The 25358-nt window shown below is 37.8% G+C and overlaps 1 pseudogene; it reads left to right on the forward strand.

Moving 5' to 3' along the window:
• Positions 1 to 18275: 18275 nt before the first annotated feature.
• The window catches only part of LOC144445304 (uncharacterized), a 41502-nt pseudogene continuing 34419 nt past the window's right edge, over positions 18276 to 25358 (forward strand).

Genomic DNA, 25358 nt, shown 5'->3' on the forward strand with positions numbered 1-25358 from the left:
TTATTTGCCGTTTTATGTACTTTACTCCGTTATACCTTTAAAATGAAACTTACAAGATTCAAATTACAGAAGTAAACAAAATACAACGTACATCTATGTTGAACGTTTTGTATCCGGACCCCATATTTTTGCGTTCCCGACATCGGTGACAATGTCGCATTTTAAATATTAAAACTTAAAACTTACGAAAATTTGTTTTTAACTTTTTTTCTGATGTTAGTTAAGACACATTTATTTGGGCGTCCCACTCATCAGTTGTTTCAATATCATAGTGTTTCTCCATTTCCCTTGTCCATACATGTAACGACCATGTATTTTGGCAAAAGGAGGAGGGTTTTAGTAATAGGCTTCTCCTCATTTCTTGAAGCACATATTCTTTTTCGTATTCCATAGTTCAGTGGTCCGAGTCGTGAGGTAAACGGTTGAAAAGCTAATGAAAATTGAGCGTACGTACAATGGGAAACGAAAGCTATATCGGCGACCACAGATCAGAAAATTATTGCAATCATGAACTTTATACTTTCGCATTGTAACTTATATAGATGACAACATTACGGTCGTTTCGATAAATTGTCAATTTGGTACGCAGTTTGGCGTTTCGCTACATACTGTTGGACGTTTCACTACATTATTCGCCCATTATATATTGTGGTGTTCGTGACCTATGAGGAACGTAGATCATCGTAGTGTACCGGACTTTCTGCAAAGAGGACTTGTGTTTATCACCACTTTATTTTTGCTCACCACTGTGCAATTGCTTTTTCTACATTTGTTAACATACATTCTGTGTATGTTCGTGGTTTGTACAAAGGGATCGTCCCGTTTGTAAAATATATTTGACTGGTCATTCCATTTAATTGTGGTGACAGTTGTGGCCGTGTTCACGGCACCGGCCGACCAACCCTAGCGGGACGATTTGGTAATTGGGGAGCGGGGACGATATGGCACGGGACAATATAACGCACCAGCCCCTAATAAATCCATGCATAGAACCTATCTCAGAATTTTGAGTTTTAGGTTTGTACAATGTGCGTAACAGACAGAATTCACGACGTACAGCAGTGAAAACAGATATGCAAATACTGTCACACCTTTCACAGTATCGCTTCACCTTCATTGTTGTTTGACGTGAAGCGACCTTCATTGTTTTTTGATGCGATGCGAACAAGAAGCGAACGCGAAGCGAAATGACTGCGATGCGAATGCCGTCATGAAGCGATACCAAGTTACGAAGCGAATTGATTGAAGTGATAATGAGGCGATGCGACTGCGAAGGCGAAGCGAAGCGAATGCGAAAAATGCGACAGCTTAGGCGAAAACTGTACTGTACATACATACATACATACATACATACATACATACATACATACATACATACATACATACATACATACATACAGACAGACAGACAGACAGACAGACAGACAGACAGACCTTAGACAGACAGACAGACAGACAGACAGACAGACAGACAGACAGACAGACAGACAGACAGACAGACAGACAGAAATTACCCAATTCAGTATATTGTTGGGATACAACAACCAAATCTGAATTTCTACTAATGGATGTGTGTATTATATCACCATGTGGTCCAGTCAATAAGTTTTAATACGTACAGCCCACAATTACACGTACGTCATTTATATTTTCACATTCCTTTGAAATATAATTCAGATATTTACCCAAAATACAGATTCCATGTGAACATTCTTTACCCATTATGTGTCGTCATGGAGAATGTAATGACAGGTACACCGTACCACCAACACGTTGAACTATTCAGTGAGGTATTGATTGACCTTTCACCCTTAAACCAGTCCGTGGTTCCCTCTTCTTGGCCCTTTACGGCTTTTTTGACCAATGTCAAAAGGAAATCGGGCATATATTTTTGAGTCAACACTTCCATCCACAACAGTACGAATAACGTAGTAAGTAACGCAATATTTTATTGAAAAATCTGAATTTACGCAAACTTAAAATTTGCTAACACCGCCTTTAGCATCTCACGCCAAAGGCCGATACTTTCTGAAAAGAAAAATACCCGGGAGCGGCAAAATAACAGAACATGATTGAGAGACCTATACTTACAAATCAGGCCTTGTCATGAGCATTACTTTAATACTTATAACAATCGACGTCAGGCCTATATGAGTGAGATATATGTATCTTACAGTACAGATTTACAACATGAATGAAATACATGTACTGTAACACAGATACTTTAAGAATCGATATCTAATAAATCATACCCCGGATGTATGACGTGTGTATGACGTGTGCCAATCAATAGTAACATAAACTGAGAAACCAATGCAATCAACTCAATTTCTAAGTATTATATTGTACAGGATATTTTTTGGGGGTGATGTTTCTTAAGTAATCCATAACCGTAATCTGAAGCAGAAAAGAAAATCGATTCTCTCATATCAAGTACGCCTAAAGGTGCTTGTGGTCGGTGGTCTCCCGCGTTCAAGTCTCTTTTTTCTTGACTTACACGGGTTACAACGCACAGGCAGTTCAAAGCTTTCAATCTCTTGTCGATGATCCTCCCCAGAATGACAAATTCCATATAGTTACAGCTCGTTATGACCTGTGTAAGTCATTTGATCTATCAAGCTAATGAAATTTTATGAATTGATTATTTGTGGTTACAAAAAATGTATCAACACTGTTTACAATACTAATTGATTAGTAATTATTATAACTTTTTCCCACGATGCAACATTCAACATGGCGGGTTTGCAAGTTCCCTATTAGTTTAGATAACCGATAATCAAGGTTCTATGCAAACGAATATCTTAATCATCTTTAAGTTACTGTGACATGTTTTATCTTGTCGACTACTGATGACACAACTTTCATTTGTAGTAAGCAGACAATAAGTACTAATTATAGAGTGACGTCACAGTGACAATCTACTAAATTACGTCATCACCTCACTGTCTACAGTGACATACAATATTCGTCAATTTAATTAGTTTGGCCATAAACTGTGGAGAATGAACGTCTCCACTGTCTATGCAGGTACTACTGTGCCAGTGAAAAGTGATTTAGACTGGCGCACATGTGTCCCACGTCAGTAAACACAGGTATAAAAACTTGAAATTATTTTCTTTTATTTTCTGGGGAAAAACAAAGTAGAAAAATAACAGATCTAAATCGACTCCATGAAATTCAGCATCTGTATATAATTCCTAAACTTATCTCTACGATGCTCTATTTCTCATACACAGTGCAACCAAAAGTGGCACAAGCTTACCTTGTCACCTTTACTTTTTTTTGTGTAACTTAAAACTTACGTATCACACTTCGACACCACAGAGCATAAACCAGTGATGAAATTAATAAGATCATCACGTTTGGCATCTAGTTAAAACAGTTGGTGGCAGATGGGGATTTCCTCAAACTTTTTAGTTTACGGTGTTAAATTATGTGAGAAGGGTTTATCTTCTGCCAATCACAGTATATAACAGTCATATAATATGATACAAATAGCTTGAAATACGCAACGAAATGTCAACCCCCTCTCCCCCTCCCCCGCCTCCACAATGAACCTTTCTTTAGGCTTTGAATACGAACCAACCACAGCTAAGTGAAATAGCCTTAGTGATTACGTACATTTTAGTTGGCACGGTAATATATCCATGCTGATGATTAAAAAAATAAAATGGTCGAAACAACAAGAAGCTCTCAATATAATGGACTGTTATGTTCACCTGTCAAATATAGCCCCATGGAATATTTAGATTTTTGCGAAAGAAAAACATACACAAATTGGCCCTGTGGACTCACCTACATGGGTGTACTGAAATTGTTCTATTTTAAATGGTAAAGGTTTAAGCTCAGATTTTTTTAATAAGAGTGTTCTGAGGTTTAAGTCATGGGGTCTATTCGGGCCACTAAGTCAGACCGTACCTATAGAATTGTTTCAGACGCCCTCGAGTGGGATCTCACCTTTGTACTTTAAGAAGAAAGTCAGAAAGAATAGAACGGACAATCATTTATCCTCTCCTTTCAAACCATCAACGAGTAGTGGGCATTACCAACACATCGATGCACAAAGCATATCGTAGACTAGGTGTATTGTTTGCATTATTTGCCGAGTTGTCTCAATTACAATCTGTGTGAGTCTCGGGTAGAAGTTTTTTGTCCGTGTAGTACCTGAGTACGCAGTGAAACGAAGCCGTAATGCAGTTTCAGGGATTATCGAGGTTTGCCTGTCATTCTTTAGAGTACTGTAGTTTATTAGATCTAGATCTCGTGTTGCTTTGAGTTCACGCGTTTAGACACCTGTTATATTGACTGATGAGCCTTGAAACATTAAGGAATAATGCTTAAATTGTGCGCAAACTTCGGACCAACCCGGTCGACCTTTCCTGTTTACGTTTATTGAGTCAAATGAAACTGTTTTCTTTCCTTAATTATTTCTCCCAAATATAGGTTTAACTTTTCTCAGTTAAACTATCATTACGCAAGGAATGCCACGTACATTTATACACAACACAATGGTTACTAATCTACGGTGCAAATGACTTCGTAATGATGTGTTTTAGAGGTAACAAAAACAATAACACACACCGTTATATGTTCCATGGTAAATAGGGCCGATAGAGAACATTAATCGATCGGGGGTTACGTGGTCTAAAAAGGTTTCGTTATACCCTTTAGTTCAAGCATACTTAACAACGATCGATTTATTCTAATTGCAGGAGTCAGCCGAGTTGTACGCCACCCTGAGGCAGGTCTCATCGTGTCTGTGTGTCGATCGTTGTTTTGAGTTGGCCTACACCACAACAGCCCGGTGAGGCATGCGTTGCCAACACGGTTAACCATGACGTTGGTCTTGGCTCGAAATGGAAACCTCGGAGTAGTTTAACCAACGACTATGGAATGTGTGTGATGACATTTTCAGTACGTCAACTTGGACAGTGAACCCTCTCTTTAGGAACCGTTAAAGAAACTATTGAAGTGTGTGCACACACCGGTGAAGTACATTCATATTGTTAGTAGACTACCAAGGCGACCGATAGCACTGACAAATACCCCAAGAGGTCGATTGTCGCTAACCACCGGAACAACCTTTCTCAAGTGCCAGATAATTTATATTGAACCTCATCGTTGGACATTTATCGATGCGAACACGACAAACTTGGTAGAAATTTACCAGCGGACTGGGATTAAAACAGTACCGGTAAACAAGCCGTCGCTGAGACGAGAGAGCTCGATCGATATCTGCGGGCTAAAGTCTGAATATGCCTTTGAGCTAAGTGGGACTTACAACTTCTTTTTCTGTCTACCAGAACACTAGAAGTCTGTGCCAACTTCAGGAGACGTTGTATTGTTCTGAAAAGGATTAAGAACCGGGGAAAATAAACCGATTTTGTAGTCATCTTTCGAAAGTTTTCATGAAGGTCGTGTGTGAATATTGTGATTGACGTTCTAGTTGTTCGTTCGGAAGTACAGAATCAACAGGTGGTTTTAGACTACAGGAAGAAACTCAAAATATGTCAGCCATGAAAGGCAAGTCGAAATCAGACAAATATATCGTTCGAGTGGACGTGGCGACCTCGCCAGGTCCTCCGAGGCGACCCCGTAGCCGACTTAGTATGGCGTCGTCCGATGGTTCCGTTATTAACCAAATACAGGATATCGAGTCGCAGTTCCAATTTGAACTAGGCAAAAATTTCTTCGACCGTGCTGTACAAAAAGCACAGCGAAATATCAGACCACATTCAGCGTCAACTATCAGGTCTGCAGTACCTAGTATATCATCTCAATTAAGCTCAGCACACGGTCACAAATATCGAATTCCTTCATTGTCGAAGGGCTATAAAAGTACGGACAAAACACCGATCGATGACTTTCTGGTTCAATCGGACGATAATGGGGTAAGATTTGAAGAATACATCGTGAATGGGTACCTGGACCCAGCCGCTGTTGAGAGAAAGAGGGCGTTAGAAAGAGAGCTTGCCGAAGAGAAAGAATTGTTGGAAAATCAAGTGAAAAATTCGTCACAAGAATTATTGTTTGATGAGGAATTTGCGAGTGAATTACTGAGTGAATTAAATGTAGACCAAGTTGATTTTACCGAAGGAACCTTTAATGATATTGTTGCTGGGGAGCTGAACGATTCAAGACTTGACGCCGTGAACGGTGAGAATCTGACGGACGGTCAACTTGGAAACCAGGAGCATGGAGGCGATAGCAAGGTAACTGTTGAAGTAAAGGGTGATGACATGGTTAATGAATCTAGTCAGCCCGAAGGAAAATCACAAGAAGTTCGTGACAATGAAAATGTGTTGGAAAGTCAACAGAGCGAATCGGGGGTACTTAAAAGTGATGACAAGACAACAAACACCGATATTAAAAGTGAACAAACGACATTAACTCCGGAGCAAACCAATAAAATTGAAGACATTAAACAGGACGATAAGACTGACAACAAAGACGTCCTTGAAACCCGAGGAGAATCACTAGAGATTGACACCGCTAGTGTTGGGAAAAAGTCTACAAAAAGTGCGAAGTCTAGATCAGGTAAAAAAGCCAAGAGTGGGGACAAGAAAGTTACTTTTAATGAAGAACCCGAAGTTAAGAGAATGACACCTCGATCAGCGAAAAGTCCTAAGGGTAAAAAGGGGCGCGTTTCACCGACGGGTAAGAAGGGTGGGAAAACGCCTAAAGGTTCCGATAAGAAAGGAAAGAAAAAGGGCGGCAAAAACAAAACCCCAACTCCCCCACCCGAACCGTCAGAAACAGAAAGCCAACAAGAACAGAAACCTGAGGAAAAGCCTCCCGGGGAGGGTGAAGGTGCCAAGGGTACTGACCCTGAACCAGAAAATAAAGACGGTGAAACAACTCCGGAGGAACCGAAGGAACCAGAGAAAATTATCCTGGATGAACCTCCACGTTACTGTCTTGCATCAGAGTATAAATCGAAAGAACAAATGGTTCGTGAATGGTTGCATAGTTGTAGTAGTAACGCCGCCATTAGAACACATCCAATCCTATGACCTTAAGAAAAAAAAAACATTTCGCCGCCATCTTGGATTTTTATGTATATAATTTTAGCAAACTTAGACGCTAAAATATCAAATATTTTCAAAAATTACGAGATTATCCATGACTACAAACAAATTTGTCCATAACACAGCAATCAAGTCACTAAAATTCACAAAAGAAACTACTCTAGGTCTGTATAAATCTTTGGTATCGTTTACATTTTTGTTCTAATTCGTCTGCCAAGTTTTTTTATGGTGTGCACGTGCTTATTGAACAGTACTCAAACTTTAGTCGAAAATATTAATGTAATCGTACCTGCAAAGATTCTGTCCAACAAACTCGTGATACAACTGTTTTGCATGTATCTTGATATTTTAAGTCATAAAACAGCGCATGGTCTTTATTTTTTGTTTGTTTTTGTTTTCTTTGAATATATATATACGAGACAGCAGGGTAGTAGTTTTATTTGGTAATAGCAGTACATACTATCGATCCGTCCGTCCAGAAATGGTTACCATATATTTAGTAATATTTCAAAATCAAACATTTTTTTTTTGAAATTACAAACTGAATTAAAGTATAGCTTATAAGTGTATATTTTGTAGCGTGTCCATTTTTTTGTAACGTTTCCCTGTCATTTTATATTATCCAGTTCATTTATTTCCTGTTCAATTTCCAATTCCCTTTCATTTATGTCGACGAGAAAGATGCATCAATGACTCTCAGTTCTTATTAGTCTGGCTACTGCAATGTTTAAAATGGTTTTCACGCTAATTTGTTTTCTTATGATTTTCGCGGTCAATTTAATTCTCCTCTTTGCAATGCTTTGATTTCATTTTGAATTTATACTTCAACGACCAATTATGTTATCCCTTTTGAATGTTTGACATGCCGATATATATATATATATATATATATATATATATATATATATATATATATATATATATATATATATATGCATGTATGTATGTATGTATGTATGTATGTATGTATGTATGTATGTATGTATGTATGTATGTAATAATGTATGTATGTAAAAATTTAAATAATACTCGTATTTCCGATATCATGCCATAAATTCTATTCGACGTATCTTTATTTATTCCATTATTTATCAATATACATAACTTTATTATATTATCTCGAAATGCACACGTTTCTACTTTATCATAATGTCACTACTCCTCTAGGTTCAAGAGTTGCGTTTACCCAAACCTTATACGATAAATGTGTTATCCGGAAAGGAACCTTCAGTGTGTTAAATATTCGTGAAGGTGGATTCTGTATTTGAAACAGGCTAGGCTGCTAAGGTGCGTGCGCATCACGTGGGAAATTCAAGTACACGTTTCGTACTGATTTACCTAAAAAAAAACTATTAAAAAAAAAAACACTCGGAAATTTGCTGTTTTTTCCTTCACGCAATGCATTATTATTCATTTCTTATTTCTTTATTTACGTAAAACTCCGTGCATATTTAGTCAACTTTAAAAAAACGGAAACGCAATAGTTATCATCAACATAGTGTGTCGACAAAACCCGTTGAATGTATAGGGTAATCAAAGACCCATATCGGAATTCTGGTCCAGCTCGCGGTGAACGTATCGATGCCACCGTTAATTATCACATATCTTGTTTAACTAACAAATACACTTTCGTTTCCATCACCCGTATCAACAAAATATGCCAGTGTTTGACCACAGCAAACTAAGTAATCGGTTCTGACGTAAAATTACGTACTTTTAACGTTTGTCATCTGGTGTCGTTAGCAAAAAACATGATAAAAAAATGTCAACAAATTTGAACTTTTGTTTAGTAATACGTGTGCCAACTCAATTAAGGAAATTGAACACGGGTGAGATCTGGTTACTATGGCAACTCGAAATAAATACGGTATCACCTGTACAGCTATGTCACCAGGTCAATTCTCTCCGACTAGGCTCAGTGTCGTTTATTTATTTATCTTCGCAGACGACATTGTGAGAGAAAGTGAGAGTTGGGTGTTAAATTTTTATTTGGTGTTCTTTAGTCGCTGTTCTGCTTGGTTGAAGACCAATGGAGTTTAGGTTCACCGAGGACAGTTACCCTCAGACTGTTTAAATCTTTGATTCATACTTGAAATATTTATTTTTGCTTTCTTTTATTTATCGATTAAACCTCGCTTGTTATTACCTTCGCATTGGTTCAATTTATTGTCAATGGTAAATTTGTTTACTCGTAAATTTGAACTATGAAAGACAATTACTTTCAATTTGCTATACTTTCAAATTTATGGCCGCGTTGTACAAGAGTTGACGATGATGTTGGTAACGTACATATTTTTGCGCCAAAAAAAAATAATTGTTACTGCTGCTTTAACGGTTACTTGTTTTCTAGCTAGCGAGTGTCTGTCTCCTCCTCTCCCGCCTCCTTCGATGTCTATCTGTGTCAGCCTGTGTATGCCTGTCTGTCTTTGTCCTCTCTGTCTATCTATCTCTATTTCTCTGTCTCTGTCTCAGGCTACATGTCTGTCTGTCTGTCTGTCTGTCTGTCTGTCTATCTCTGTCTCTATCTCTCTGTCTGTCTCTGTCTCTGTCTGTCTCTGTCCCTCTGCCCCTCTCTCTCTCTCTCTCTCTCTCTCTCTCGCTCTCTCTCTCTCTCTCTCTCTCTCTCTCTCTCTCTCTCTCTCTCTCTCTCTCTCTCTCTCTCTCTCTCTCTCTCTCTCTCTCTCTCTCTCTCTCTCTCTCTCTCTCTCTCTCTCTCTCTCTCTCTCTCTCTCTCTCTGCCTCTCTCTGATAGCATTTACCAGACTGAGTTTATTATTTCACATACTTCCAATGTATCGGTCTACTTGTATTTGGTTTAGATAACGTTAACTATACTGCCATACCTACAACCACCCGACACGTTCACCCCGATCCTGGAACGAACGTACGTACGCTGCCATATTATACCGCTTAATAATGCTTGAAAATCGATACAAAGAAATCACCATGGGCAAGCAGAGTTTGTTTCACAAATAAACGTCGACCTTGTACCTTCACATTCCCGTAAAACTACATTTATATGAGACAATGAAAGGCAACCTATATTCATTTTATACAAATTGGAACACGACATAAAAACTAACGACTATGGAACAGTTCTTTTGTACAACCTAACCCAAGTATATGGTTAATACAACGTACATATATTATGTTAGTTTAACAACAGAAGAAGGCTAGGCTTTTGTTGATAAGGTCTTTCTTTGCAACATTAAATCGATGCCTTTACAAGGCTCTGTTATTGTTGATTCAACAGTGTTTCACGATATCGATCGTGTTTGCCACGTTCTTTGCGACTATTCCTGACTGGATCGATCATATAATTGGTATTTGTGTGTGCCTATACAATCCGCTGGTTTGCATATACCTGTACAATTTACTCTCATAAAGGGACTTGACACAAATCACATGGGGGTGAGGGGGGGGGTAGTGTTTCGGGGCACGGTCGCCATTTTGTGTGCTATGATATTTTTTATCATAACGATAGTGGAAGGGGAGTCCGTAATGTTGTGCAATGCCTTGAGGAGGGTCACACGCTAGCCTTGCGATCTGAAAAACACACCCCTCCCTGTAATTTATGTCCACTCCCTCAAGGGTAATTCTTTTCTTCTCCAGTTAACCTTCATCTCGAGTTTAAAGTGATCATATGAACGAGATTGGATTTATTTTGGATAAAATACTAATTTTACTTTTAAAAAAAGTGTCAAGTAATTTTGCCTTGTTTCCGAGTCGTTGACTTGGAAATCGATCAGTCATAAGGGGAAATATTGCACAAAACTTAAGAAAAATATAGCCTAGACCATACACCATTTGAAGACATCTGTTTTCACGCTGAGCATTAGACTCTCTCACAGCCCTCGGAGCTTCACTTTACTAAAATTAAAGCTAAACGAATTATTTTGTATGTACCGATACCAGCTATATATAACCGTACTCGAATAGCCTTGTACTGTGCGCCCTCATCGACCAGGAGAGGGATAACCATTCGTTGACGTGTGAATGCGACGCTTCGCGAAAACACGGAGCGTCGCAGTCACACGTCAAGGAATAGTTATCGAATAGTGGTCGATGAGGGCGCACAGTACAAGGTTATTCTGCATTTGAGTACGGTCATGGAGTACGTTGTGTTATCGGTAAATACAAAATAACTCGTTTAGCTTTAATTTTACAGTAATGCGAAGCTCCGAGGGCTGTGAGAGAGGCTATCTGAGTATAGTAGACCACATAGAACAGGAATGGGGAGGATTCTAATATTGTACTCGTGTACTCATCACTCCCACTGTGCATTGGGAAGAGCGCCATCAATGTTTTGGATGTGAGTAGTACAGCTCACAACCTTTCGACTATATATTCCTACCTGTAAGGAAAAACATATTAATTAGATATTATCATTCTTTATATTGCCGCCCTGGATTGCCGTTTTCTTAGGAAAATATCGTACGAATCCTGCTGCTACAAATGTATCAATCTCTATGCCAACAATTTTTTTCCTTACACTGGTAGGGATATATAGTCAAAAGGTTGTTATATTTAGTCTATAAACCAGGAAAACAATAAACTATGAGATATTACACACCCCTGTGTTTTTTTTATAGTAGGAAAAAGACTTTGTATTAGTTTGCAAAAAGTGTTAAAAGTACAAGCTTTGTCGGACACTGTCATTTGTGGTTTTTTGAATAAGCACTCCATAAATCACTTTTCTTCCCTTGACATGTTTCACTCACTGCAAGTTTTCTCATGCACCTGACAGGTGGAAATTAAGTAAATTTTGACGTAATCAGTTTTTTAACAAAATTAAATAATGAAATTAATCAATACATACCTCAGACTACTCAATTTGTCAACTAACCACCAACCAAACAGCTATTACCAAACAACACTGTAAATCCATTCATCCACCAGGCTTAGTTAGTCATGTTTACGAAAACAGACAAACAAACAAACAAACAAACAAACAAACAAATAAACAAATAAACAAACAAACACACAAACAGGCAGACATACATACATACATACATACATACATACATACATACATACATACATACTTGTACTCCGGGTGGGCTGTGACCAGGAAGAACGATTAGACACAGACAATCATAACAACAACATGGCCCGTGAATGTTACTGAACTGATAAGACTTGGTTCACTCGCTAATAAATGTAAACATGACCGCAGAGGGTATTTAGAAGGTGAAACGAAACCACGGTTTCTTACTTGTCTGTGACAAAATATACGTAAGTCTAAATAGTATCATGACAGGGAGAAAGCGACGGTTTGCTGTTATGACATCTGAGGACATAAATGAGAAATTGAAGGCAAGTGTACCGAAAAATACACAGAAAAATACTACTTGGGCATGCAAAGTTTGGAATAGTTGGGCCGAGGAGAGGAATGAAGACAGACTGGACTGTCCTATACCGTTTGTCAACGAGTTACCGACAATTACAGACAAAGAGCTGACCAAATGGCTCATACAGTTTGTGGTGGAGGCAAGAAGAACGGACGGTTTACCTTACCCAGGGGAAATGAATGTTGACATGTTTCAATGTTGACACGGCGTCTATCAATGTTATCGGCTTTAGGCGTCGGTCTTCTTATCGGAAATCAAAACACAGACGCTGGGTGTATGAGTTCTTCCTGGAAAGAATATGTCACCACAAATGAAGTTCCCGGGGTACAAGATAAATGCCATCCGGGCAATACACGCCTCCTGCGTCGGCGTGTATTTACCCGGACGGCATTTATTACTTGTATACATACATACATACATACATACATACATACTTATACGTCACCTGTCACCAATCTCGCATTCTGATTGGTCGAGAGCCCTGCAGATACACAGGCGTATTTTTCACCAACAGCCGTATTTTTGCTTGTTGTATCACGTGATCACTGCACGTCCCCTTCTAAACAAATCTAGCAGACAACTAGAAATACAGCTATAACCAGCATTTCCAATGCAAAATTTGTTGTCAACCGAACAAAATATCACCGTTGTATAAATTGTAACAAGTCTTTGAACTGTACTTTTCATGTTACAGGGAAAAAGCCAAACATTTCACACAGAACGGTACGAAAGCCTATTAGAACTTCACACTTCACACTTCGTACTTCGCACTTCGCACTTCACACTTCTTACTTCTAACTTTATTTGCACGCAATGCATCATGGGCATTGCATTAATGTCAAAATGGCGTCATCATCCATGGCAACAGAGCCAGAGCTCGAGCTTCAACAGGTAAGTTCAGTTCTTACTTCATTAGAAAACCATGTTATCGTAATATGTAAACGATTAACAGATACTTAAACCAGAATAGCGTGACTAGCTGTTTGCATGTCCCCAGATGAGAAATCGAGTAACTTTAATCATAGTTCCACACCACACGGACATTTTTGGTGTGACCAGTGATCGAGAGTCAGACGAACGGAAGTGATTTGGTAGTTATCAGAGTAATACTAGGTGTACTGTACTGTTCTGTGCTGAACTTTGAACAGTATTCTACTTCGTGGTTGTCCTACTTTGATATCATTTTGCAAAGAGAAAACATTATCATCTTGAAATGGAGGATGTACAGATTTTAAGACCATTGATTATCTCATCTTGTGTCTGCCTTGACGTATGACGTACATGAGTTGTAGCATTCGTTGCGTCACATTTACGCGATATAACACTTTTTTATAGTATTGCTGGTGATGTGATTTGTGTATCAGAATATTTTGCCACTCGTCAAAGCAGAGTATTTAATGTTTGACTCGGGAACGGCACAGTTTGTTTGGTAATTATGATGTGTGAGATAGTTTGACTCTGCTTAGGATATATACTATCTAATGTATGCTATGTAATGATAACAGAGTAGTTTTGAAAAGTTTGCATTAAATCAGGATGGATTTACACCTGATACTTCAAAATTTGAACTTTACAATTCACAGTTCATTCTTCATACTTCACACTTCCCACTTCATACTTCCCACTTCCCACTTCACACTTGCTACTTCATACTTCACACTTCCTACTTCACACTTCACACTTCACACTTCTCACTTCCCACTTCATACTTCAGACTTCACATAGGTTGTATCCATCACATGTTCAGATATACTAACTTGTCCCCTATTTATTTGCCTGTTTTACTCAATAGATTTATGCAATTTAATTCTCCTGTTCACACTTGTAGTCAAACTCAGTTCAACCTTAGTCATCTTCATACTATAAATAATACCACGAGAATTATGCATATTGAATTCTCATCTGTTTTTTGTTGGTGTGCTTATTCAACAGTCCTTGACTCATCAACTGGTGCACGAAAGAAAGTTCCATGTACCAAAATCCAAGAAGGATGGTTGCATGCTGAAAGTGGCCAAGGATATAAACAAGTGCGCATGAAAGATGGAGGTGGCACGAGATGTATTCAGTTAAATCCAATGGAGTCTATAACCGTGGAACAAATTAAAGCAGAGTCACTGAAACTATTTTGTAGAGGGATTGAGAAGTATGGGAAAATAGAAGAAATGAAAATGCAAATTGGCAACTTTGCAAGAGAAGTAATAGAACAGTTTACAAACTTAAAAGGTGAAGCATGTGATTATCAAGAGTATTTAAGATGTCACGGTTTGTTTCCGAGTAAGTGTAAACTATACCTAATGACCAGTTATCAGGAAAATGAGGATGAAATGGATGAAACTGCTCCAAAGGATGACAATAGTAACCATTCAGTGAAAGTTAGTGAAGTGATGGATAGTGAAATGGCACCAAAGGATGACAATAGTAACCATTCAGTGAATGTTAGTGAAGTGATGGATAGTGAAATGGCAACACATGGTGAGAGTCAACCATTTGGCAGTGGTAGCCATGACAAAAAAATCACCAGAGCCTAGTAACACTCAGACTGACAGTTAACAGAACTCAGAAGTCTTGAATCATGCAGACAGAGTTAAAAATGTTTAATTTAGTCTTTGTTCATAAACCTTGTGTTATATCAAGTTCCACTCTCCAACTTTCAGTGTGACTTCTTGATAGGTATTAAAACACTTTTTTATTTATTTTTGATATTTGCTGTAATCAGTGCAATGGGAAGCAATTTGTACAAGGAACCAATAGTTTTGAAGTGCTGACTCTAGCTGTCATAATCATGAATAAGTTTTGAAAGGTTGTTAACCGGTACCTGGTAAATTACAGATAATGAGATCCAACCCATTGATATTCATTATATTTTGTATGTTAAATAGTTATATTTGAATAGTTTGAATAATTGTAATTTGTTCCAAATTACCGAAAACCTACAATCCTTGCAGGCACATACATGATAACTGATGCATGTAGTGTGTAACAGAATAAAGAATATGGACAGTTGTCAAAAACTTGTCATGCTGAACCAGAAGTAAGTTAATAATGTTATGCCTGCATAGATATATCTTTGAGTTATCTTAGAGTGATGTATTTTACTTAATCAGTAATTGTTAGTTTAAAAGCATTATGAAGGCATTGAGATCATGAATTCTAGGTGGAAGGAATTTGTAACCATATTGAGAGAGGGCTTTTCAAATGACAAGATGCGAAGGTAGTCAGCCAATCTTTGACCAAACCATAGTGTAAAGTCATAATGTGCAGATTGTATCCATGAAAGTTCATCAATGTAGTAAACATTTACTGTTATATACTTAGTATATCAACAAGAGAATGCATTTTGATAGAAGCTGACACTTGTAATGACAGGTTTTATCGTAGATATTTTAGCATTGATGTATACAAGATAAACGTGACAGCCACTTCAATATCTTGACTGTACCCAAATCCTCAAGGAGCAAAAATATGATGAAATACATGCCCAAAACACATGCACATACACATACACACACACATGCATGCAGGCGCACACACTGTTATAGCGAAAGGCCAGCTTGTTTATCAATTTTCAGACTCTGTTGTATTGTCATTCAAAAAGCTAATTTTTACACTGTATTGTGAAATACACTGCAATTTTTTAGTTTTTAAATAAACTTTTGAAATTCAAAGACTGTGTGCTATTTCTTAGTATGTGATGAACATGTGGTATATGTGCATTGCCATTGACAACTTCCCAACTTGGATGTTAGTTTTTTTGTCATTCAAAAATTCAATTTTCGGATCCTTCATTACACAAATAATGAAATATATCTTAGTCACTTGGTTTAATTTTTATTCCAACTCTCTTATTTAGTCACTAAATACATATTTTTGTACAAGTTCCATCATCAATGATTATTGAGAAAGAAATCATTATAAAAATGGTTGGTACAATTTAGTAAATATTGTACATACCATACTTGTGTGCGTTAGAGCCCATGCTCAGCTAAGGGCCCACCCTTTTGTTTGAAGAGGGTGATATTAATAGAATTTATTAGGCACAAACTCAGTGCCCCCCTAAAGCCATATGGAATGGTCCACTGAACGATTCCAACGGTTCTGAAGTCACAACGGGTGCTCAGGCAAAGGCCCAGTCTGTTTATGGGATATAAGTCAGTTGAAAGGGCCCAGGCTCAAACAATGACAAGGACGGTATTGGAAACTAAATTGTTAGAAAAATCGAATCTACAACACATACAAAGAATAGCAGTCAGATAAATGTTCAACAAAATTATTTTGAGCCACAAGTATGCAATAGACAAATTTTGAATTGCAATTGAATGATCAACACTTTTTTACCTAACAAGTAAATATGTAATCAGGTCATCGTTGCCTTTAAATGCTAATGTGAAGTGGGAAGTGTGAAGTGGGAAGTATGAAGTGGGAAGTGTGAACTATGAAGTGTGAAGTGGGAAGTATGAAGTGGGAAGTGGGAAGTGTGAACTGTGAAGTGGGAAGTGTGAAGTGGGAAGTGTGAACTATGAAGTGTGAAGTGTGAACTATAAAGTGTGAGGTGGGAAGTGGGAAGTGGGAAGTGTGTAGTATGAAGTGGGAAGTGGGAAGTGGGAAGTGGGAAGTGGGAAGTGGTAAGTTTGAAGTGGGAAGTGGGAAGTGTGAAATCCTAATAGGCTTTCGTAGAACGGCGAAAGTCCAGTGACGGCGAACTCGCGGTCGTCACGCGATCGTAAACATGAATTCCTAAATTTATGAAGGATATGAAAATTACCACCACAGAGGGTGCAGTTTTTGCCTAACTAGAACAAGAAAGCATATCACGAACATTTTTGAACATTTAATGGAATACAGTACGCAAAACAAAGACGCACTCATTTTTCAGCTGATGGTTATAAGTTTGAATATATCGCTGAGTGATATGCAAATAGTAAACAATACGTCATACTACTGAGCAAACGCGCACTCTGATTGGATGATAAAGTTAAGGCTGACTCGTAAACAACCGCATTGCAGTTATCGGAGTGGTGGATGATACTACGCTCAACAGTATAACGCGGAAGTGATTTTATTTAAAATGAAACAGCATTTTTAGACATTCAAAAATTAATTCATCGTCGCAGGTGACGTATAAGTATGTTATTTGCCAAATACTGTTCCACATCTTGCTGCTCGAGTTAATTTTTCCGGTATAACGGCTCGCCTCCGGCTCTCCGTTATTACCGGAAAAATTACCTCTGGCAGCAAGATATGGAACGGTATTTGGCAAATAACATATACATACATACATACATACATACATACATACATACGTACGTACGTACGTACGTGCGTACATACATACATACATACATACATACATACATACATACATACATACATACATACATACATACATACATACATACATACATACATACATAAGCAAATAAATAAACCAGCAAATAAAAACAAACACATAATGAATAAATATATAAATAAATACTGACAAGCATCAACAAGTGAGTAATTACAAATCATTATCAACTACAAAAATTACTATGATTTTCTAGTATATACGATATGGTCACAACTGTACATACCTCACAATTGTGGCCATTTCAGACATTTAGAAAATCATACAGCAATTTTTATTGTTGACTATAATTTGTAATTACTCTCTTGTTGATGCTTGTCAGTATTTATTTATTTATTTATTTATTTAGTTTGTTTATTTGTTTATTTTGTTTTGTTTGCTTGTTTTCGTAAACATAACCAACTTTGCCTGAGTGCCGTGTGGTTTACCACGACCAACTGATAGTAATTTGAAAATCCAGGGTCGATCACGTGATTACATATAAATTGATATGATGCAATGTGATACGTTTTCTCTGCGCACAAACCACGCGCATGTGTGACCACGTGTGCTGGATTTTCAAGGTGGCCAGTTAAAGAGTTTGTCTCCATCGTCGTTTGGGTTTAGGAAACTCGGAGTGTTGATGCATTGTATAGCAGGTAATGTGTGTTACAGATAATCAACAATTACTCTGCCGGATATCACCACAAAATTGTAGCGTTGTCGGGTTTTCTCTTTAAATGTTTGAAGGATTTTGTTAGTCACTTCCGCTTTCCAAGCTTTCCTGCAGTTGAAATTTATATAGCATTGCGTTTGCTTGCATGAAGTAAGCCATGTTCAAGCAGAGACAATTTAGGTAAAGACAACAAGATATTATTGACACAAAACAACAACCGGTGCCTCTGATGTCGGTTGACGGAAAGCTTTATGACTTTGTTTATATATGTCATGTTCTAAAGCAAACTCTCATACATAGTGTTCTAGGACTATTCATGCCGACTCGTTTACTTACGTAATGTGTAATGACACTACCGTGTCCTTACCTTATAGTGGTCTGAGTCCTAACGTTGTACAGTCTAGTTCCTGACCTATTAGTATTATGAAGATAATGCTAGTGTATAATCGGAATACGGTTGTCAAGAACTTATAGACTAGGTGTTACTGTATCAGCTGTATTTTATCTGTAAGAGTATTTTTAGGAGAGAATTTTCCAGAAGCAATGAAGTTCACTTTCATCTACAATAGACTGAATTTAGTGACAGGGTAGACTTTCAATGTTAACACGTTTTCAAATTAACGTGCTGGTACCAGTTGATGTAGTTTGACTCTGACTTGGACATAACAATTTACTACGTAAACAGCAAGCATGCTGTGTTGTGAATTTTACTTACCCATCCAAGAGCAAAAGTGGAACAGTGTAACACGTTGCCTGCAGTGATTTCTGACAGTAAGGGGTGGACCATTTGATGTTGGGGGGAGGGGGGGAGAGATGCCAAATGGAGTTGCTTGAAAAAAAATCTGAATATAAGTGGGTGATGGAAAAAAAGATGGACCACTGCTGCTAGAAAAACAAATGTCTTGGCAGGGATATGATGCACTAGTTCGAGTACTCTTCAACCTGCTAGTACATGTACTTCTCCAACCAGGACACTTGTCAGATCATGACATACATTTTCAAACATGTCAGGGACCAGTCAGTTTTGTTGGCCTGTGGTACATATATATATATATATATATATATATATATATATATATATATATATATATATATATATATATATATATATATATATATATATATATATTTGTTCTTGTCTCTGTTTCTTCTGATAGTTTTTTGAAATAACACTTCATGTAAGTGTTCAAACCTAACTATACATAAAATTATACATATACATGTATTACCTAGCTACCACACTAGTTACAGAACATGCCATGTAAATGTTTGGCTGTTTCACAATCAGTGCTTCACTTATCTTGAAGGTTTTGTAATGGTAATCTTTATACTATTAGATAGTTTATAAAATAACTTAATCTAAATTGTTCTAGTCTCTTCAGTATGAATTTGTCAGAATGGATGAATATACTTTCTATTTTGGACACTACATCCATCGACACTACAAATCAAATTCAAGTTTCTATTGTACACTAGGTATGACCTCCTGACGTGCTCTAGCATACCAGTGACTTTACTATACATGCAATATCAATGGCCCTATACCAATGTTACAGACCCACTTTTATAACATGGAAAGCTTATTTATAAAGTTATATTTACTTAAACGTTTCGAAGCTTGGCAATATTACCTCAGAGGCTATGAATAACCTAAAAATTGCCTAAATAGAAACAAAAAAATCTCCAGATCTCCCATGGGAAAAGCCCTTGGACTCCCTCACTCCAGAGGCCACTCATACATTAAACCAACAATAAGATTCACCAAAATTGATAAAAAAAAAACACTTCAAAAGCTTCTAGGGGGAGACCCCCAATAAGAGGTGCACATAAAGTTTCAACCATATGTAGTTTATTTTTACATGTTAGAGCTGTCTTATAAAGCTTGGAAATTATTGTCTGAAAGTGTCTGTGAATAGCCTAAAAATTGGCTTTAAAGAGTAAATATCTTCCAGGGCTTCTAGGAGGAATGGGGGAAGCCCCTAAATCCCCCCCCCCACACACACACACTCGCACACCCGCACAAGAGGTGGACATATCCCAGTCTCAAAGCTCTTCCCTCTACAGCATACTGTCAAGATGCTATGAAACGTTATTCACAGGGATCCTGACTTTTTGTTGGCCCAATGGGAAAAAACACTGACCACCCCCTATCCCCCCCCCCCCCCCAGGCTGGAGAAACTGATTGGTCTGTGTGAATGTTTGAGCTCATCAAATTGTCATACCAGTTTTCGAACTTGGTATTCATTTTGGAAAAACTGGTATAGTCAATTGACGCGAGACTTTCGCTAATTTTGAGCCCTGTGTAACCATAGCTCTAATTTTGAGATAATCCACGTTATAACCTACTTCAGTACTTGCTACAAACTGACGATTGTATCGGACGCCCGGTCTGACAGTAAAACAAATCTACATGTATGCGCTCTCACAAACCCTGCTTGGGGCAAGATTTATAGATCATTATTTATTTTTGAGTGTACGTACTAGTCTCTTGCCAAGGCATTGTATATCATGTGTTATGTAAGGGGCAATCTGATTAGTTGTAGTGTTTACAGACAAAAAACAAATAAATTAGCTCTGCCATAGGTACGGATATTGTACATGATTGCATCCACAGCCAGTAAGGACTGGCTTGTTAAGAATGGTGCCATAAAATGGTCATGGTTTGCAATGATGGACTATACAATGTAGCAGTGCCAGTAAGATTTATTCATCCAGGATTAGCATATTGGACCTGTCGTTGGGCCGTTGCGTCGCCCACATGGCTCCGTGATTTTGTGTCCTTTTCTCGTCCCTGGCTCAATTTGAATGTACAATTGTCATGAAACATGTAAAACTACTCCAGTAGAACTATTACAAGTAATTTTTGGATGGGACCTAAGCGTCGTAAGCGTAAAACCCGTAAAAGTGTGACATCGGGTGAAAGCGACTTTGCTGCAACACCAGAGAACAAAAGATCCAAGATGGCATCGCCGGCCTCGAGTTCTCCAGGTACAGGTATGTCGGACATGTCAAATAATGAACTGTATATGAAGATAGTAGAAAGGATAAACATTTCGACTGCTGAACTTCGGCAAGATATTACTGAGATAAATCGTTCGTTAGAATATTTAGAAGAAAAACCTCAGGCCATGATACAAGAATACTGAGCTTGGAAAATGGAATGGACGAAGCGCATAAACACGTGAGGAAACTCGAAGCAAATTACAATGATATGGAACAATATAATAGAAAATATTCAATGGAGTTTCACGGAGTCTGTGTGCCGGACCAGTCTGTTAAAAAGTGCACTGAGTGTGCAATGAAGATCTGTTCAGCCATTGGTGTTAATACCGTAGAACATGACTTTGATGTCTGCCACCAGTTAAAGAAAAAGAGTCAAGGTTTGCCTGTTTTACAGGTTAAATTCAAATCGTGTCATTTGGCAAGATTGGTATACAAGGCACGTGTAAAGTTGAAAGATGTGAACGTAACTGAAATCGGCCTACCAGACGGATCGAAACGTCTGTTCGTGTCCGAAAATCTCACTAAAGAAAATGCTGCGGTGTTTTATGCCGCCAGGAAAATGGTCAAAGACAAGAAATGGCACAGTGCGTGGACAACAAATGGTGTGACTTTTGCAAAGAAGACCGGATCGAGTTCACCGGTGAAATTCATAGAAATTGACACTTTGGTCAAGTAGAACTTGAAATTGACACTTTAGATAAGTCGAGCTTTATCGCTTTAGTTAACATGACCTTTTTTTCTCGTAAACCAGAATGGTTTTAAACGTCATTCGCTTATATATGTTTGCCAGGGCGTTTCTGTGCTTCTCCTTGTCGTCTTTTTGGTTGTTGTTTTTCTTTGTGTGCCTCCCCTGTTTTTGTTTCGGGATGTTTTTTCACATTTTTTCCGTTTTTGCTTTTTCCTCTTTTGTTACTCTTTTTTCCTCGTGTCTTGTTGATTCTCATTTTCTCTTGCTGTCTTTTCCGTGCTTGCTCTTCCTAACCCACAATTATACAAACTTTATCGACCTTCTCTGTACTTTATGCTAAAACCTTTTTCAGTTGCTTCCCTTAATGTAAGGGGTTTAAACAACGCAAAAAAAAGAAGGGATGTTTTTGACTGGTTAAGAAGTAAAGACATTTCCATTATTTTTCTGCAAGAAATACATTGTCCTCCTCGCCAGGAAAATATTTGGAGAATTGAATGGGGTTTACATTGCGAGATAAATTCTGTCTCTGGTCAGAAAGGAGGAGTCGCCATACTATTTAATAATTCCTTTGAATACAACATTCACAGAACCTCTAGGGATTCTGATGGTAGAGTAATTGTAGTTGATATGTCTATTGGTGAAAATAGGTGTACTTTAGCTAATATTTATGCCCCAAATGTGGACAATCCCGATTTTGTAAATCATTTGCGTAATTTTATTGATGATATGGGTAATGAATCCGTCCTGTGTGGCGGTGACTGGAACGTTGTACGTGATTATCAGTTGGACACAATGGGTTACATGAATGCAAACAATCCAAATGCAAAACGGTCAATTGACGGGTTAATTAATGAATATTATTTAGTGGACATCTGGCGCTCGCTGAACCCTGAGAAGCGTTGTTACACCTGGCGTCAGAAATGTCCCCTAAAACAGGGACGTCTTGACTATTTTCTCATCACTCCCGATCTAGAAGCTAGGACTACCAACTGTGGTATCAAATCTGGTTACCACACAGACCACTCCTTGGTTATTCTCAACCTTAATCTTTTTAAAACAGATAGAGGCAAGGGGTTCTGGAAATGGAATACCAGTCTTATTACAGATAAAGATTATGTTGTTATGGTAAAGACTATTATTCAAGAAACTTTAAATGAGTGCAGAGGTCGATTTTACTGAGTTTTCTATTAGCGACCAGTTGTTATGGGAAACAATGAAATTGAAAATCCGCGGTGCCACTATTCAGTATACTGCTAGACAAAAAAGGAAACGCAATAAAAGAACAGCTGAGTTAGAAAAAGAAATTGATATCCTCGAGGTACAATGCCAGCAAAATCAGGAAAACATTGGTGAACTTGAAACGAAAAAACTAGAATTAGAATCTTTACGTGAACATCATATGAAGGGAGTACTCCTTCGTTCTAAAGCCCGATGGGTTCAACATGGTGAAAAACCAACGAAATACTTTTGCAATTTAGAAAAACGTCGATATGTTAACAAAACGATGGAAAAGTTGACTGATAATAATGGTTTAGTTTTAATAGAGCAAGAAAAGATTCTTTCAGAAGCTACAAATTTCTATAAGAATCACTATACCAGTCGTGGCACTACGGAATCAGTTTCATCGTTTATGAGGGATTTTAATAGTAATGATATCAATAAGCTGTCGGATGACCAGAGTTCAATTTTAGATGGTGTAATCTCTTATGACAAATGCAGTAATGCACTAAAAAACATGGAAAACGGTAAAACCCCTGGTTGTGATGGGTTTCCCCCTGAATTCTATAAACTATTCTGGAGTAATATTGGTCGTTTAATTGTTAGATGTATAAACGAGTCTTTTCGAAAAGGAAATTTTTCTATTTCTCAACGTAGAGGGGTAATTACCTGTATTCCAAAGCCAGGAAAAAACAGGCTTAATATTAAGAATTGGAGACCAATAAATTATTAAATACAGATTATAAGCTCGCTGCTTCATCAATTGCCGCACGTATCAAAAGTGTACTGGATGATATTATAAGTTCGGACCAAAAAGGTTTTATCAAAGGTCGCTTTATCGTAGAAAACACTCGTCTTGTTTATGATGTGTTAAACCAAACTAAAGTTCAGAATATTCACGGTATGCTTGTACTGATAGATTTCGAAAAGGCTTTTGATTCGATTGAATGGGCAACTATTGAAAATGCTCTGAAGTTCTTTAATTTTGGGGAAGGGATAAGAAAGTGGGTTGCTACTTTTTATAGTGAATCCAGTAGTTGTATCTTAAACAATGGCTACTTCTCTCAATTTTTCAATTTAAGCAAAGGAGTAAGACAAGGGGATCCCCTGTCACCCTATTTATTCATTATTATTGCAGAGTTGTTGGCCATTGCCATTAAAAACGACCCTGATGTCCGCGGTATCAGTTTATATAATATTGATGTTCTCCTGGGTCAGTATGCAGACGACGCTTTCCTTTTTCTTGATGGGACAGAGAAAAGCCTTGCTAGGGTGCTAGATATTCTTGACAGGTTCACCAATGTCTCTGGCCTGAGGGTTAACAGCGAGAAGACAAAAATAATTTGGATAGGGGCTTCTAGTCATAGTAAGAAGGTTATGCTGCCAGAGAAAAAATTACAATGGATTGATCACCCTTTCGAGGTGCTTGGCTGTACTTTTGACGTGGATTTAAATGATATATCCAAGTTGAACTACGATCCTAAAATTTCAGAAATTGAGAGACTATTAATAACCTGGTCCAAGCGTCCTTTGACCCTATTTGGGAAAATTACCGTCATTAAAACAATGGCATTGCCGAAACTTACTCACTGCCTATCTGTGTTGCCAAATCTAACAAGTGTACAAATCTCTACATTAAACTCGTTGTTGTACAAATTTATCTGGAATGGTGGCAGTGATAAAATCAATAGAAATAGACTTTGTCTGAAGGTAATAGATGGTGGCTTAAACATGGTGCACCTGTCAACATATCAGAAGGCCTTAAAGCATTCCTGGATTCAAAAAGTTTTTAATCCTAAGAATAAGAGTTCATGGAAATGTCTTTTCACTTCCGTGTTAGGCTTGGATACTAGTTATTTGAGATTTTATAATAGTCACCAGATTAAAATTGTAACTGCTCGCAAATTTAAGGACAATGTCTTTTGGCGAGAGGTTCTAGAAAACTGGTCTGAGGTCTCTTATTTTCCAAAAAATACCGCCGATTACTTGAATCAAGTCTTATGGCTAAACCCTTATATTAAAGTTAATAGTAATGTTGTATACTATAGATCATGGGCAAACAAAGGAGTTA

The sequence above is a fragment of the Glandiceps talaboti genome, chromosome 14 (assembly GCF_964340395.1).
Source record: "Glandiceps talaboti chromosome 14, keGlaTala1.1, whole genome shotgun sequence".
In the NCBI taxonomy this organism is placed as follows: domain Eukaryota; kingdom Metazoa; phylum Hemichordata; class Enteropneusta; family Spengelidae; genus Glandiceps; species Glandiceps talaboti.